Consider the following 9,712-nt stretch of genomic DNA (forward strand, 5'->3'; position numbering starts at 1 on the left):
CTGAGGATACCGTGATCCATTTATTGCAAGATGAGAGGTCTTTAAACTGGTATTCACATTCCAGTTTGCACTTTTACATTGCACCCATCTACATCCTCTCTTCATTTCAGGTGGGCAAGCCCTAAAGTGATTCAGTTTACTGGTACCTCTGTCCTGCAGTCCCTCCTCACAGTGCCTACTACTTGCTTGCTTTCCAATGAGAGGCAGGAACAGAAAGAGTAGATCCTTCTGTTGTCCTCAGCTGGGCTGTAGTTAAGGGCGTTACTTTTAAATCTTTGTAAACAGCCTTCCACTGCAGCATCTGCCTCCCATGGAGTTCTCCAGTCTCCCCTAGGAGTCACAATTTGATCCCTGTCACAGGAAAGGTGGTGACCTAGGTGAACCATTTGCACTAACCCGTATGGCAGCTCTGGCAGCAATCCCTGCAGGTAACCAGCCTTACCAGAGGTTTTGCCATAATGCCAGGCAGCGTGTTACCGGAAGAGTATTCATCAAGACCCTTACTGACATTTCTGTAGTGGCAACAGGATGGGGGATCTGTAACCATCAGTGACACGGTAGCTAGCCATGGCTAAACAACTAACTAAATAAAAGATGCAATGTGGTAAGTACCTTATTCTCGCCCTTTTATTCAGAGTTTTGGTTTTGTGCAAATCTTGTCTGATTGCTTTTTGAGAGCTTTGTAATGGAGACAGCCACCTAATGGGGATGGGGAGCAGAACCACTGACAGTCCCATGAAGAGACTTCTCCCGCGCTGGGTACGCACACGTGGCCTGGCCATCAGGGACCTCTCTTTTGTTTTACTTTCTGCCAGTGCAGTCACATTTATGGATTTTTCCTGGCCTGCTGGGCTTTCACTATCTGCAAAGGAGTGATCTAAATTTAATTTGTGTGCAGCTAGAGTTTCTTTTTCTGCAGTTTTGAAGAAGTGTTATCTTTACTGAGTAACTTAACCAGGCTTACATTTTGCAAGCTCCTGCCGGGATATGTTTTTGTTACAGTCTTTACTAAATCAAACTTATATAACATGATTCAACGAGCCAGTATTGGTGTGAACCCCAATGTGTGTATTTGTTAATAAAACTTGGGGTGGGGGGGAGAAGCTTCAGAATGTATGACATACATTTACTCAGGCTGTCAGGTATGAATTTGTTGGGCTTTTTTTTCTAGACCTATAAATGAAATGAAATTGTTTTGTCAAAAAATCATTAAAGGAGATACTTTTAAGCACGAGCATTCATTAGATTACAATATTCATGTAGCAGTTGGCAGTCCTATCTGTTTATTTTCCCCAAAAGCATGTCAGTTATATGAGCAGGCCTAATGTTACTGTTTTTCAGGATTGCTTTATATACAGATACAGATCAAGAATAAAATGCAAAGGTAATCCTGAGTTATGCAGCTAAGGTTAATTTGCATTTCTATGCCATCTTTCAGCTAGAGAAGTCTGAAAGCACTTTCACTTAAAAAAAAAAAAGAACATTATACGTAGAACTATTTCACCGACACTGAAACGCAGCAGCTGTTTAACAGCAGAGAAAAATACTAAGAGTTTCTCTTATACAATGGTAATGGAAATATGAACTGGGATAGGCAGAAAGTTATTATGCAAATCGTATGGCCCTGATGCTGGGGCTCGTGGATGTGTTCCTGCAAAAGGTGCCGCACGATCGTAGGTAGTCAGGGCTTCCCTTTATAATACATCAACTATCTCCACCAAGTGTTAAAAAAGAACTGCATTAGGAAAGAAATTTCATACTTCTCCATTTGGAATAACACCGATGTTACAGTAGGCATGGATTTTGGCAGCTATTGCAGTTCATGCTAATCCTTATATTCTGGAAAAATTTTTCCTTTTTCTGTCAGAATAAATAAAAAAGTTACTTGTTCCAGAATAAGTGTGTCCACTCAAAGAGCTGTTCTAGTATATCCAGAGAGGTTTGTTGATAAAGGTGTAAGAGCAAAAACCTTTCCATTAGAAAATCTACAGAAAGAAAATGTCTCTTCCTGAGTGAACACTTTGCAGTGCCTCCCATCCATCTAATAAGCAGGTTCAATATGGCCTAATCAGATGTTCTTTCTGTTAGTGAGGATTTTATCAGGTTTGTACTGACCTCAATGCATAGAAATTACTTATATTCAAACCTATGATTAGGTTGAAAGCATTAACAAAAAAGTTTTCAATGCTGTGTTAAATTGCAAAGATATCAGATGCTCAGCTGAAAAATTTAGACATCTTTCCACTGGTGAACTGTCTGGATTTTAATCTTAAGGGAGCCTAGAAGACTGCTCAGAATACTACCTTTAAAGAAACATTGCATGCTGAAACACTAACATTTCCTTGAAATATTTTCTAACAGTGTTTATGTGTCTTTTAATTATATCTCCTCTGAAAAGAGATATCCATGGCTTCTTGTGCTGTGCAGGAATTATGAAAATCCAAATTTTTCAACAAAGATCCTTTTGACTGATGCAGCAATGCTGAATGGTACCTTCTATAGGTATGATGGGGCAATGAACCAGTTATGAAAACCACTGGAAACCTTCAACATGTATTGAAAATCATCCCAGAAATAAAACAAAAGTGAAAGTTATAATGAATAAACATCACATTAGATTTGGATAATTAAAAGAAGCTTAAGTCAGGTGCTTTAGAGTTTTTACTCCATTGCTAGGATGTTAAGCCGGCAACAGAAAGGAGATTCTCTCCTCGTGGAGATTTGGACTCCTCATCTCTTGGACTGTTTCAGAATCAGAGAACAAGGGGCAGAAGAAGAACAGGACACTGTACTTGCAAGAGGAGGAACCTGTTGGAGACAAATTAGTCAAAAATGAAGAGCTGAGTCAAGAAAAGTAAGTATTTCTACAGGAACAAAAAGGAAAAGCAACAAGAAAAAGAAAAGATGCATTCACTGACATGGCTGATGAGTCAGTTTGTTTGTCCTGTGTCTACCACTAAGAAGAAAACAGGAAGGAAAAATCAGGACTGAAAGACATAACCAAAAGTTTAAATAAAATTAATTAAGAAAAATAATACAATCTTTATTTCCAGTTTGTAAATTTACATTATCTAGCACAGGTTTGGCTGAAATCTGAGGGATGTGGAACCAAACTGTTGAATTATTGCAAAGTTGCTTCATAAAGTAGAAATGTTGTGTAACTGTTGTTTTTTACAAACTGCATTTTCCTAGATGGCAAACAGCTCATTTTAGAATATAAAAAATATATTAATTAAAACGCAGTCTATATCTGACTGATAACCTGAGTATAAAATGAAGTAACACCATCTACTTCCTACTGAACAAGAAACACAAGTGGAATTTGCACTGATGTTCAAAGGAGGAAAATCAAAGGCGGACTGAATCACTTATTCACCCCACAGCACGGCTTTTCATTTCTGTTGTATGGCATATCGATGGGGAAGCATACAGTCCTCTCTTGCGTGTATATGTGCTTTAGCTTGCAGGATCAACTGTCAGACACAAATCCAAGTTTATTCTACAGTAAAAAAACCCTCCATGGTAGGGTTGGAGAGCAGTATCTCTTCATAACATATGACCTGGCAGGGAAAAATGTTTTAAAGATGTTAAATGACTTAACAGCTACTTGGTCACTTAAGGTTTCTGACATGCCGGTTTCCTACTGAGTTTGTGGGGTTTTTGTTTCAGTACTAGCTGAAGGAAGTCTTTTCCGAATCCTCCTCATCTCCTTCCCCTCCTCCATCAAATATTAACATGTACATATACTGTCAACAGAGGTTCCTTCTTGCCCAACGTTTTCCTCTTCTTATTGCCCTGCACTGCGCTATGCATGCTGTCCTGTGCCGTCTTGCAGTGACGGCATCAGAACGCTGTAATGCTCTTCAGAGGCTGTTTTCTTTCTCTTGTCACATAAACACATTTTTATTTGACAGTATTTTTGTTCTCTCTAGATCCTCTGTCAGATGATGGCAGTGTAAGTTGGAGAGACGTTTAGACCACAGAAAAAGCCACGATGCACAATGCTGCTGAGGGTAGAAAAGGGTACATCCCACCTTTCTCTTGACATCTTCCCATGCTTATGGCAATTTACCAGTTGGAGTCAGTGGGCAAGATATCTGGCAGGTTGAAGAAGTCCTTTCCCAAAAACAAAATTAAAGCGATGTAGTCTGGCTGGAGCATGCAGAAAGATCAGAAAGATCCTCCTTACATCACTGGAAGGAGATTTGTATCCTGTGAATTTCATCAGGAGGAAAGGTTGGTGAGTCCCACGCACACAGAGAAATTAATTTATTTTCCTCATGTTTCGAAAGTCAGACAGTGATAGAAAGACATGCTTTTTCTAAAAAACAAACGTCAAAAGGCATTTGATGGAGGACTACTGCTGCTCAGAAGGCATGGCTGCATAATGACATAGACCAAAGTGCTAGGTTCCACATCTTGATCAGGGCAAGTTAAAAAATAAAGGATGATTTATGTCATACGTGTCCCTTATATGTATCCCAGAATTTAATTATAAAGAAATGTTTTTATGATGTTTTCATGAGAAAGCTTGATAGTTTTGGAGTATTATAACACATTACTGAAGGAACAGAAACAACTATTTCTTTGCTTACCTAAATTTCCCTTAATTGTAGACCAAGTTGCAGCACATAAGATATCTGTCTAAAAATTAAGTCACTCTAAAAACAAACATGACTGATAAAGAGAATTCTACCTGAAATGAACAAAACTATTTACACACCTCCATTTTTTATAAGAACAATAATCCCCATAGGTATTTTCTCTTAAATACTTGACATGCTTTCAGCCACACCTGAACTCAGTTGACTGGGTGCAGATACATTTCAAACGCAGTGGCCTGACTCCTTTACAGGGTTGAACATATGAACTCTCCTAATGGCTGCAGCACAGAAAACATCTGTCTTAAACCCTGATAGATGGAATCACTTGCAGACATGGCAAAGTCACTGCGTGGCTTTAGGTGAAGCTTGGAGATTCAGGGAGCATTCCTGTCTTGTTTGCTGGTGTGAAGCCACGCAGACAGAAGTTTGCTGGGCTAGATGGGATTTTTTTACCCTGGCAGCTCATGAAAGAGTAAGGCATGTGTCACCCAAATTATTAATAAATAGTGAAAATAATTGTAGGCCTGTTTAAGTTCTTTTATATTGTGTGTAAGCCCTTAGCAATTAAAAAAAAAAAAACCAACACAAAAAATCCAAGCCAGAAATAAAGCAAATGTTAGTAGTTGTACCTCACTGTAATCCCTTCTCCTGCTGAAAGCACAACAGATGTTTGATTCCCATGTTTACAGTTTCGGAGGCAGGCGTAAAAAAATTGTGCTAACAGGCAGGCAACCATAAGTATTCTCTGTTTGGGTATTTAAGTATTCTCACCATCATAGACGAGCAAAATGAAATGGGAAAATAGACTGGGCTGTAAACATTTGTCCCTTGAGGTTGCCCTGCATGGAGCAATGCAGAGGATGGATGATAGGCAGTGGCATGGTTTAACCCCAGCCCAAAACTAAGCACCACGCAGCCGCTCGCTCACTCTCCACCGATGGGATGGGGGAGAGAATCAGAAGGGTAAAAGTGAGAAAACTCGTGGGTTGAGATAAAGACAGTTTAATAAGAAAAGCAAAAGCCACACACACAAGCAAAGCAAAACAAGGAATTCATTCACCGCTTCCCATGGGCCGACTGGTGTTCAGCCATCTCCAGGAAAGTAGGGCTCCATCATGTGTAATGGTTGCTTAGGAAGACAAAACACCATCGCTCCAAATGTTCCCCCCTTCCTTCTTCTTCCCCCAGCTTTATATGCTGAGCATGACATCATATGGTATGGAATATCCCTTTGGTCAGTTTAGGTCAGCTGTCCCAGCTGTGTCCCCTCCCAGCCTCTTGTGCACCCCTAGCCGGCTTGCTGGTGGGGTGTGAGAAGCAGAAAAGGCTTTGACTCTGTGTAAGCACTGCTCAGCAGTAAATGAAACATCTCTTTATTATCAATACTGTTTTCAGCACAAATCTAAAACACAGCCCCATACTAGCTACTATGAAGAAAATTAACTCTATCCCAGCCAAAACCAGCACATTCTCCACCCCTTATTCCATATCATTTACGTTATGCTCAGGTCCCACCCTATCCAATATATCCTCATTAACCACCACCCCCCTTCCCATCCTTTGATATAATACACAGATATCATCCCCTTAGTCTATGGACCACCCCTGTGAAATGTTTATAAAATGTCTGCAGATGTCCACAAAATGTCCATTGAGTTCATTCAGTCCATGACTTTGTGCTCTGTCTGTTAGAGTGGTCACTCAGGACAGGAGAGGAGGTGTGTTCTGTGGAGTTCCTGGGCACCCAAGCCAGCTCAGGTCGGGCCACTGCTGCACTTGCAGTCCTTGTCAGGCTTGTCATCCATTAGTTTGGGTGGTTCCTGCTATAGTAATTCCTATAACATGCAACTCAAATAATGGGTTACAACAACTTAAAGGTATTTCCATTACAATCTTCACCCCTGGTCCCTTTGGGCCAGGTTATAGGGTTCAACACTGCAATGACCTCCTCCCCTTGTCCCTGTTCTGGCTTGGACTTATCCACAGACCTCAGTCCCTTAGGGGTGTATCTTTTCCAAGTGGGGCTTTATCCATAAGCCACAGTCTCTCCAGGGGTACACCTGCCGCAGCATAGACCCATCCACAGCTACAGTCGCTTTGAGATACATCTGTTCCAGCATGGCCTTCTCCTTGGGCCATAATGCCTTCAAAGATATACCTGCTCCAGCGTGGCCTTACCCACAGCCACAGTCCCTTCAGGAGAGAACCTGCTCCAACATGGCCTTAGCAATGGCTGCAGTCCCTCCAGGGGAGTACCTGCTCTGTCATGAGGTTATCCATGACCACATGCTTTGAGGTGCTCCAGCATGACCTCATGCACAGCTACTGATGCTTCAAGGTGTACCTGCTGCAGCATGGACTTATCCACAGCCACAGGCACGTCAAGGTGTACCTTCTCCTTTGTGGACTTAACCGTGGGCCACAGTCCCAGCAGGTGTACCTGCTGCAGCACAGATATAAACCATGGCCACAGATGCTTTGAGATGTACCTGCTCTGGTTGGACTTGTCCACTGCCACAAATGCTTTGGGTTGTCCTGCTGCCATGTGGACCCATCCAGAGGTCACAGTCCCTTCAACCTGAGTTCACGCTGGAGTTCCAGCCTGTCCAGTACAGCAGCACAGAAACAGCAGTGATGCCCTGGCCATCTGCCAGCCCAGGCACGTGGCCATTGCTTCTATCAAAATGTTCCCAGGTGCAGTAGAGTAAGACAATCAGAGCAGGAGAGGTGGTGTGTTGTGTTGGATTGTTGCATGATGAAGCCAGTTCTGGTTCCATCAGCACTGCGCTTGTCTGGTTCTATCATCGCTGCACTTTGCTCGGTTTCATCAAAATTCATTCTTCATTAATTTTGGTGATTTTTACTGTGTTATTGTTGATATGGCATTTATCAACCATAGTAGTTGCTATAAAGTAGTATGAAGAAAATTAACTCTACCCCAGCCAGAACCAGCACAGGTGGGAAGGATTTTCAGCTGCTTCATTGAAACAGGGCCTGTGGCCGGCAGCAGGGGTTACCAGCTGCCAGCTACTCCCATCCTGTGCTCCCAGGAGGTGAAGGGGGCCTTTTGAAGAGAGGTGGGAAGAAAAGGAGATCTCAACTCTGCTAGACCTGGTCCTCCACAGGGATGTAGGACCATGTTACCTTCTCAGCCTTGTACTTGTACTTGTACTTGTACACCTCTTGTACCAAACTTATCCCAGGACCATCAAGCCACACATTAGGGGCTACCAACCTGGAACCCTGTAATGTTCAAGCTCCAGTGTGTTCAGACTAAGATCCTATTTAGTGGAGAACTGGGCCAATGTATTTTATTTGACCTGAGTGAAAAAGGGTTTCGGTGTGCTACTGATATGTCTCTTGAATGTGGAGAAATGGTCTGCTTACTTTTTGTCATGAGCTCTAATGTCTTCACAGACTTTGCTGGGAGATTAAAATAAAAAGTGAAAAAAACCCCAGGGTTTCGTGGTTTTTCAATGTCTTTTGAAACTGCTGAGCAGGTTTATACAGTTATCCAGAAAAGGTAAACAAAAAGTTACTGAATTAGGTTTACATGTAGACATTGAGATAAAGCATTACGATTAAAATCTTGCTTTCACCATCTCTCTTAAATGTTAGCAGCTGATGTTGTATATTCTCAGCAATTATTTTTTTATTGCATTTGAAAATGGGAGCAGAGAGACGCTCACAGAGCTGCAATGAGCACATTCAGTGACAGAAGCTAGCAAAACCCAAGTCTGAACTGAAGTAGAGACAAATGCTGATCACAGTGATCCAGTCTTCACTGGTGGCAGAGTGCAGGCTCTAGGCAGCCGTTGGACATGTTGGGAAACTGGGATTGAGTCCCTCCCCAGAGTGTGGGAACACCCGAGCTGCATTTGCATAATGGTGCAAGCTAATATTAGTGGCTGGGCTCCCAAGCAGGAGTTTACCAAGGGTTCCTTCACTGTGGTAGGAAGACTCACCTCTCAGGTTAAAAAAAAAAAATAGGGCAGAGATGAGTGTTTACTCGTTGATGCACAAGTTCTTTGAAAGACCAGCTTCTTGGAGAATTGTGTTGTGAATGAATGTGCCCAGCCCCTTCCAGCCATTCAGACGGTGTCTGTGAAAGACCCCCTTAGGCATGGGGAGCAAAGGTGATCTCATTCTATTTTCCAAGGGCAACATAAGAAATGAGACCCGGATCACTCTGCCACTGTGTGCTCTCTCTGAACATCATGCTGTGGCCTCTCATGCATGGCCCTTCCCTTGAAAGCTGAAGCTAAGCATGTATTTCACTCTTTCCGTGGCCCAATCATGAAAATTTGAGGTTTTTGTAAGGATGAGAACTGAGTTTTTCAAGCACATTGAAAAGAAAGATCTCACTTTAGAGGCTTCAGATAACTCAGATAAGAACGTTGCCAGGTGTAAGCTAAAATTGAGATGTACCTCTGGAAAACTACCTCTTAGCTGCCTACATAACAAAGGCCATCTCCATCTTGCTCTACTTGAGAAGATCAAATGTGTAGCTGAGATATTTATTCAGTTCTTAGAGTGTGCCTATACCTGCCTCGAGGCACATCTACACAGACTACAGAGCTGTTTACATAAAAACAAGAAAGGGAACCCAGAGCAATATTGCCTCCTCTGGTAAAAAGTCAGACCAAAAAATCCCACTCACTTGTGAGGACCAAAACCCCTTCAGGCCTGGCTTCAGGCAATAAACCTCTGCAGATAAGATAAGCCTGGCAGCAGTCCTAAACCAGATCCCAAACTGGAGCTCTGCCCAGCCAACTGGGAGAGCTGGGAGCCATCCAGGAGTAATACCTCCCGCTCTGAGATACAGAGCAAGTGTCAGAAAGGATGAGAAGAGCTCCCTGGCTGCTTCTGCAGCTGGCAGGGGAAGTGGGTGAGCTGGGAGGTAGCCACAGTCCGGATCATCAATAACCAACTGAGCAGACACTGCAACCTGTGAGACACAAAGCTGAGTTTTCCACAGTGGGAATGCATCATGACAGACAGGTAGCCAAGCTGCTGGTGTCTGTGGGTGGCCTTGAAGTCCAGTCCCAGGTAAAGTGCATCCTAAATGCTGATGCAGGACAGAGCTAATGATCGTACTGACAAGAGCG

The sequence above is a fragment of the Phalacrocorax aristotelis genome, chromosome 2 (genome assembly GCF_949628215.1).
Source record: "Phalacrocorax aristotelis chromosome 2, bGulAri2.1, whole genome shotgun sequence".
In the NCBI taxonomy this organism is placed as follows: domain Eukaryota; kingdom Metazoa; phylum Chordata; class Aves; order Suliformes; family Phalacrocoracidae; genus Phalacrocorax; species Phalacrocorax aristotelis.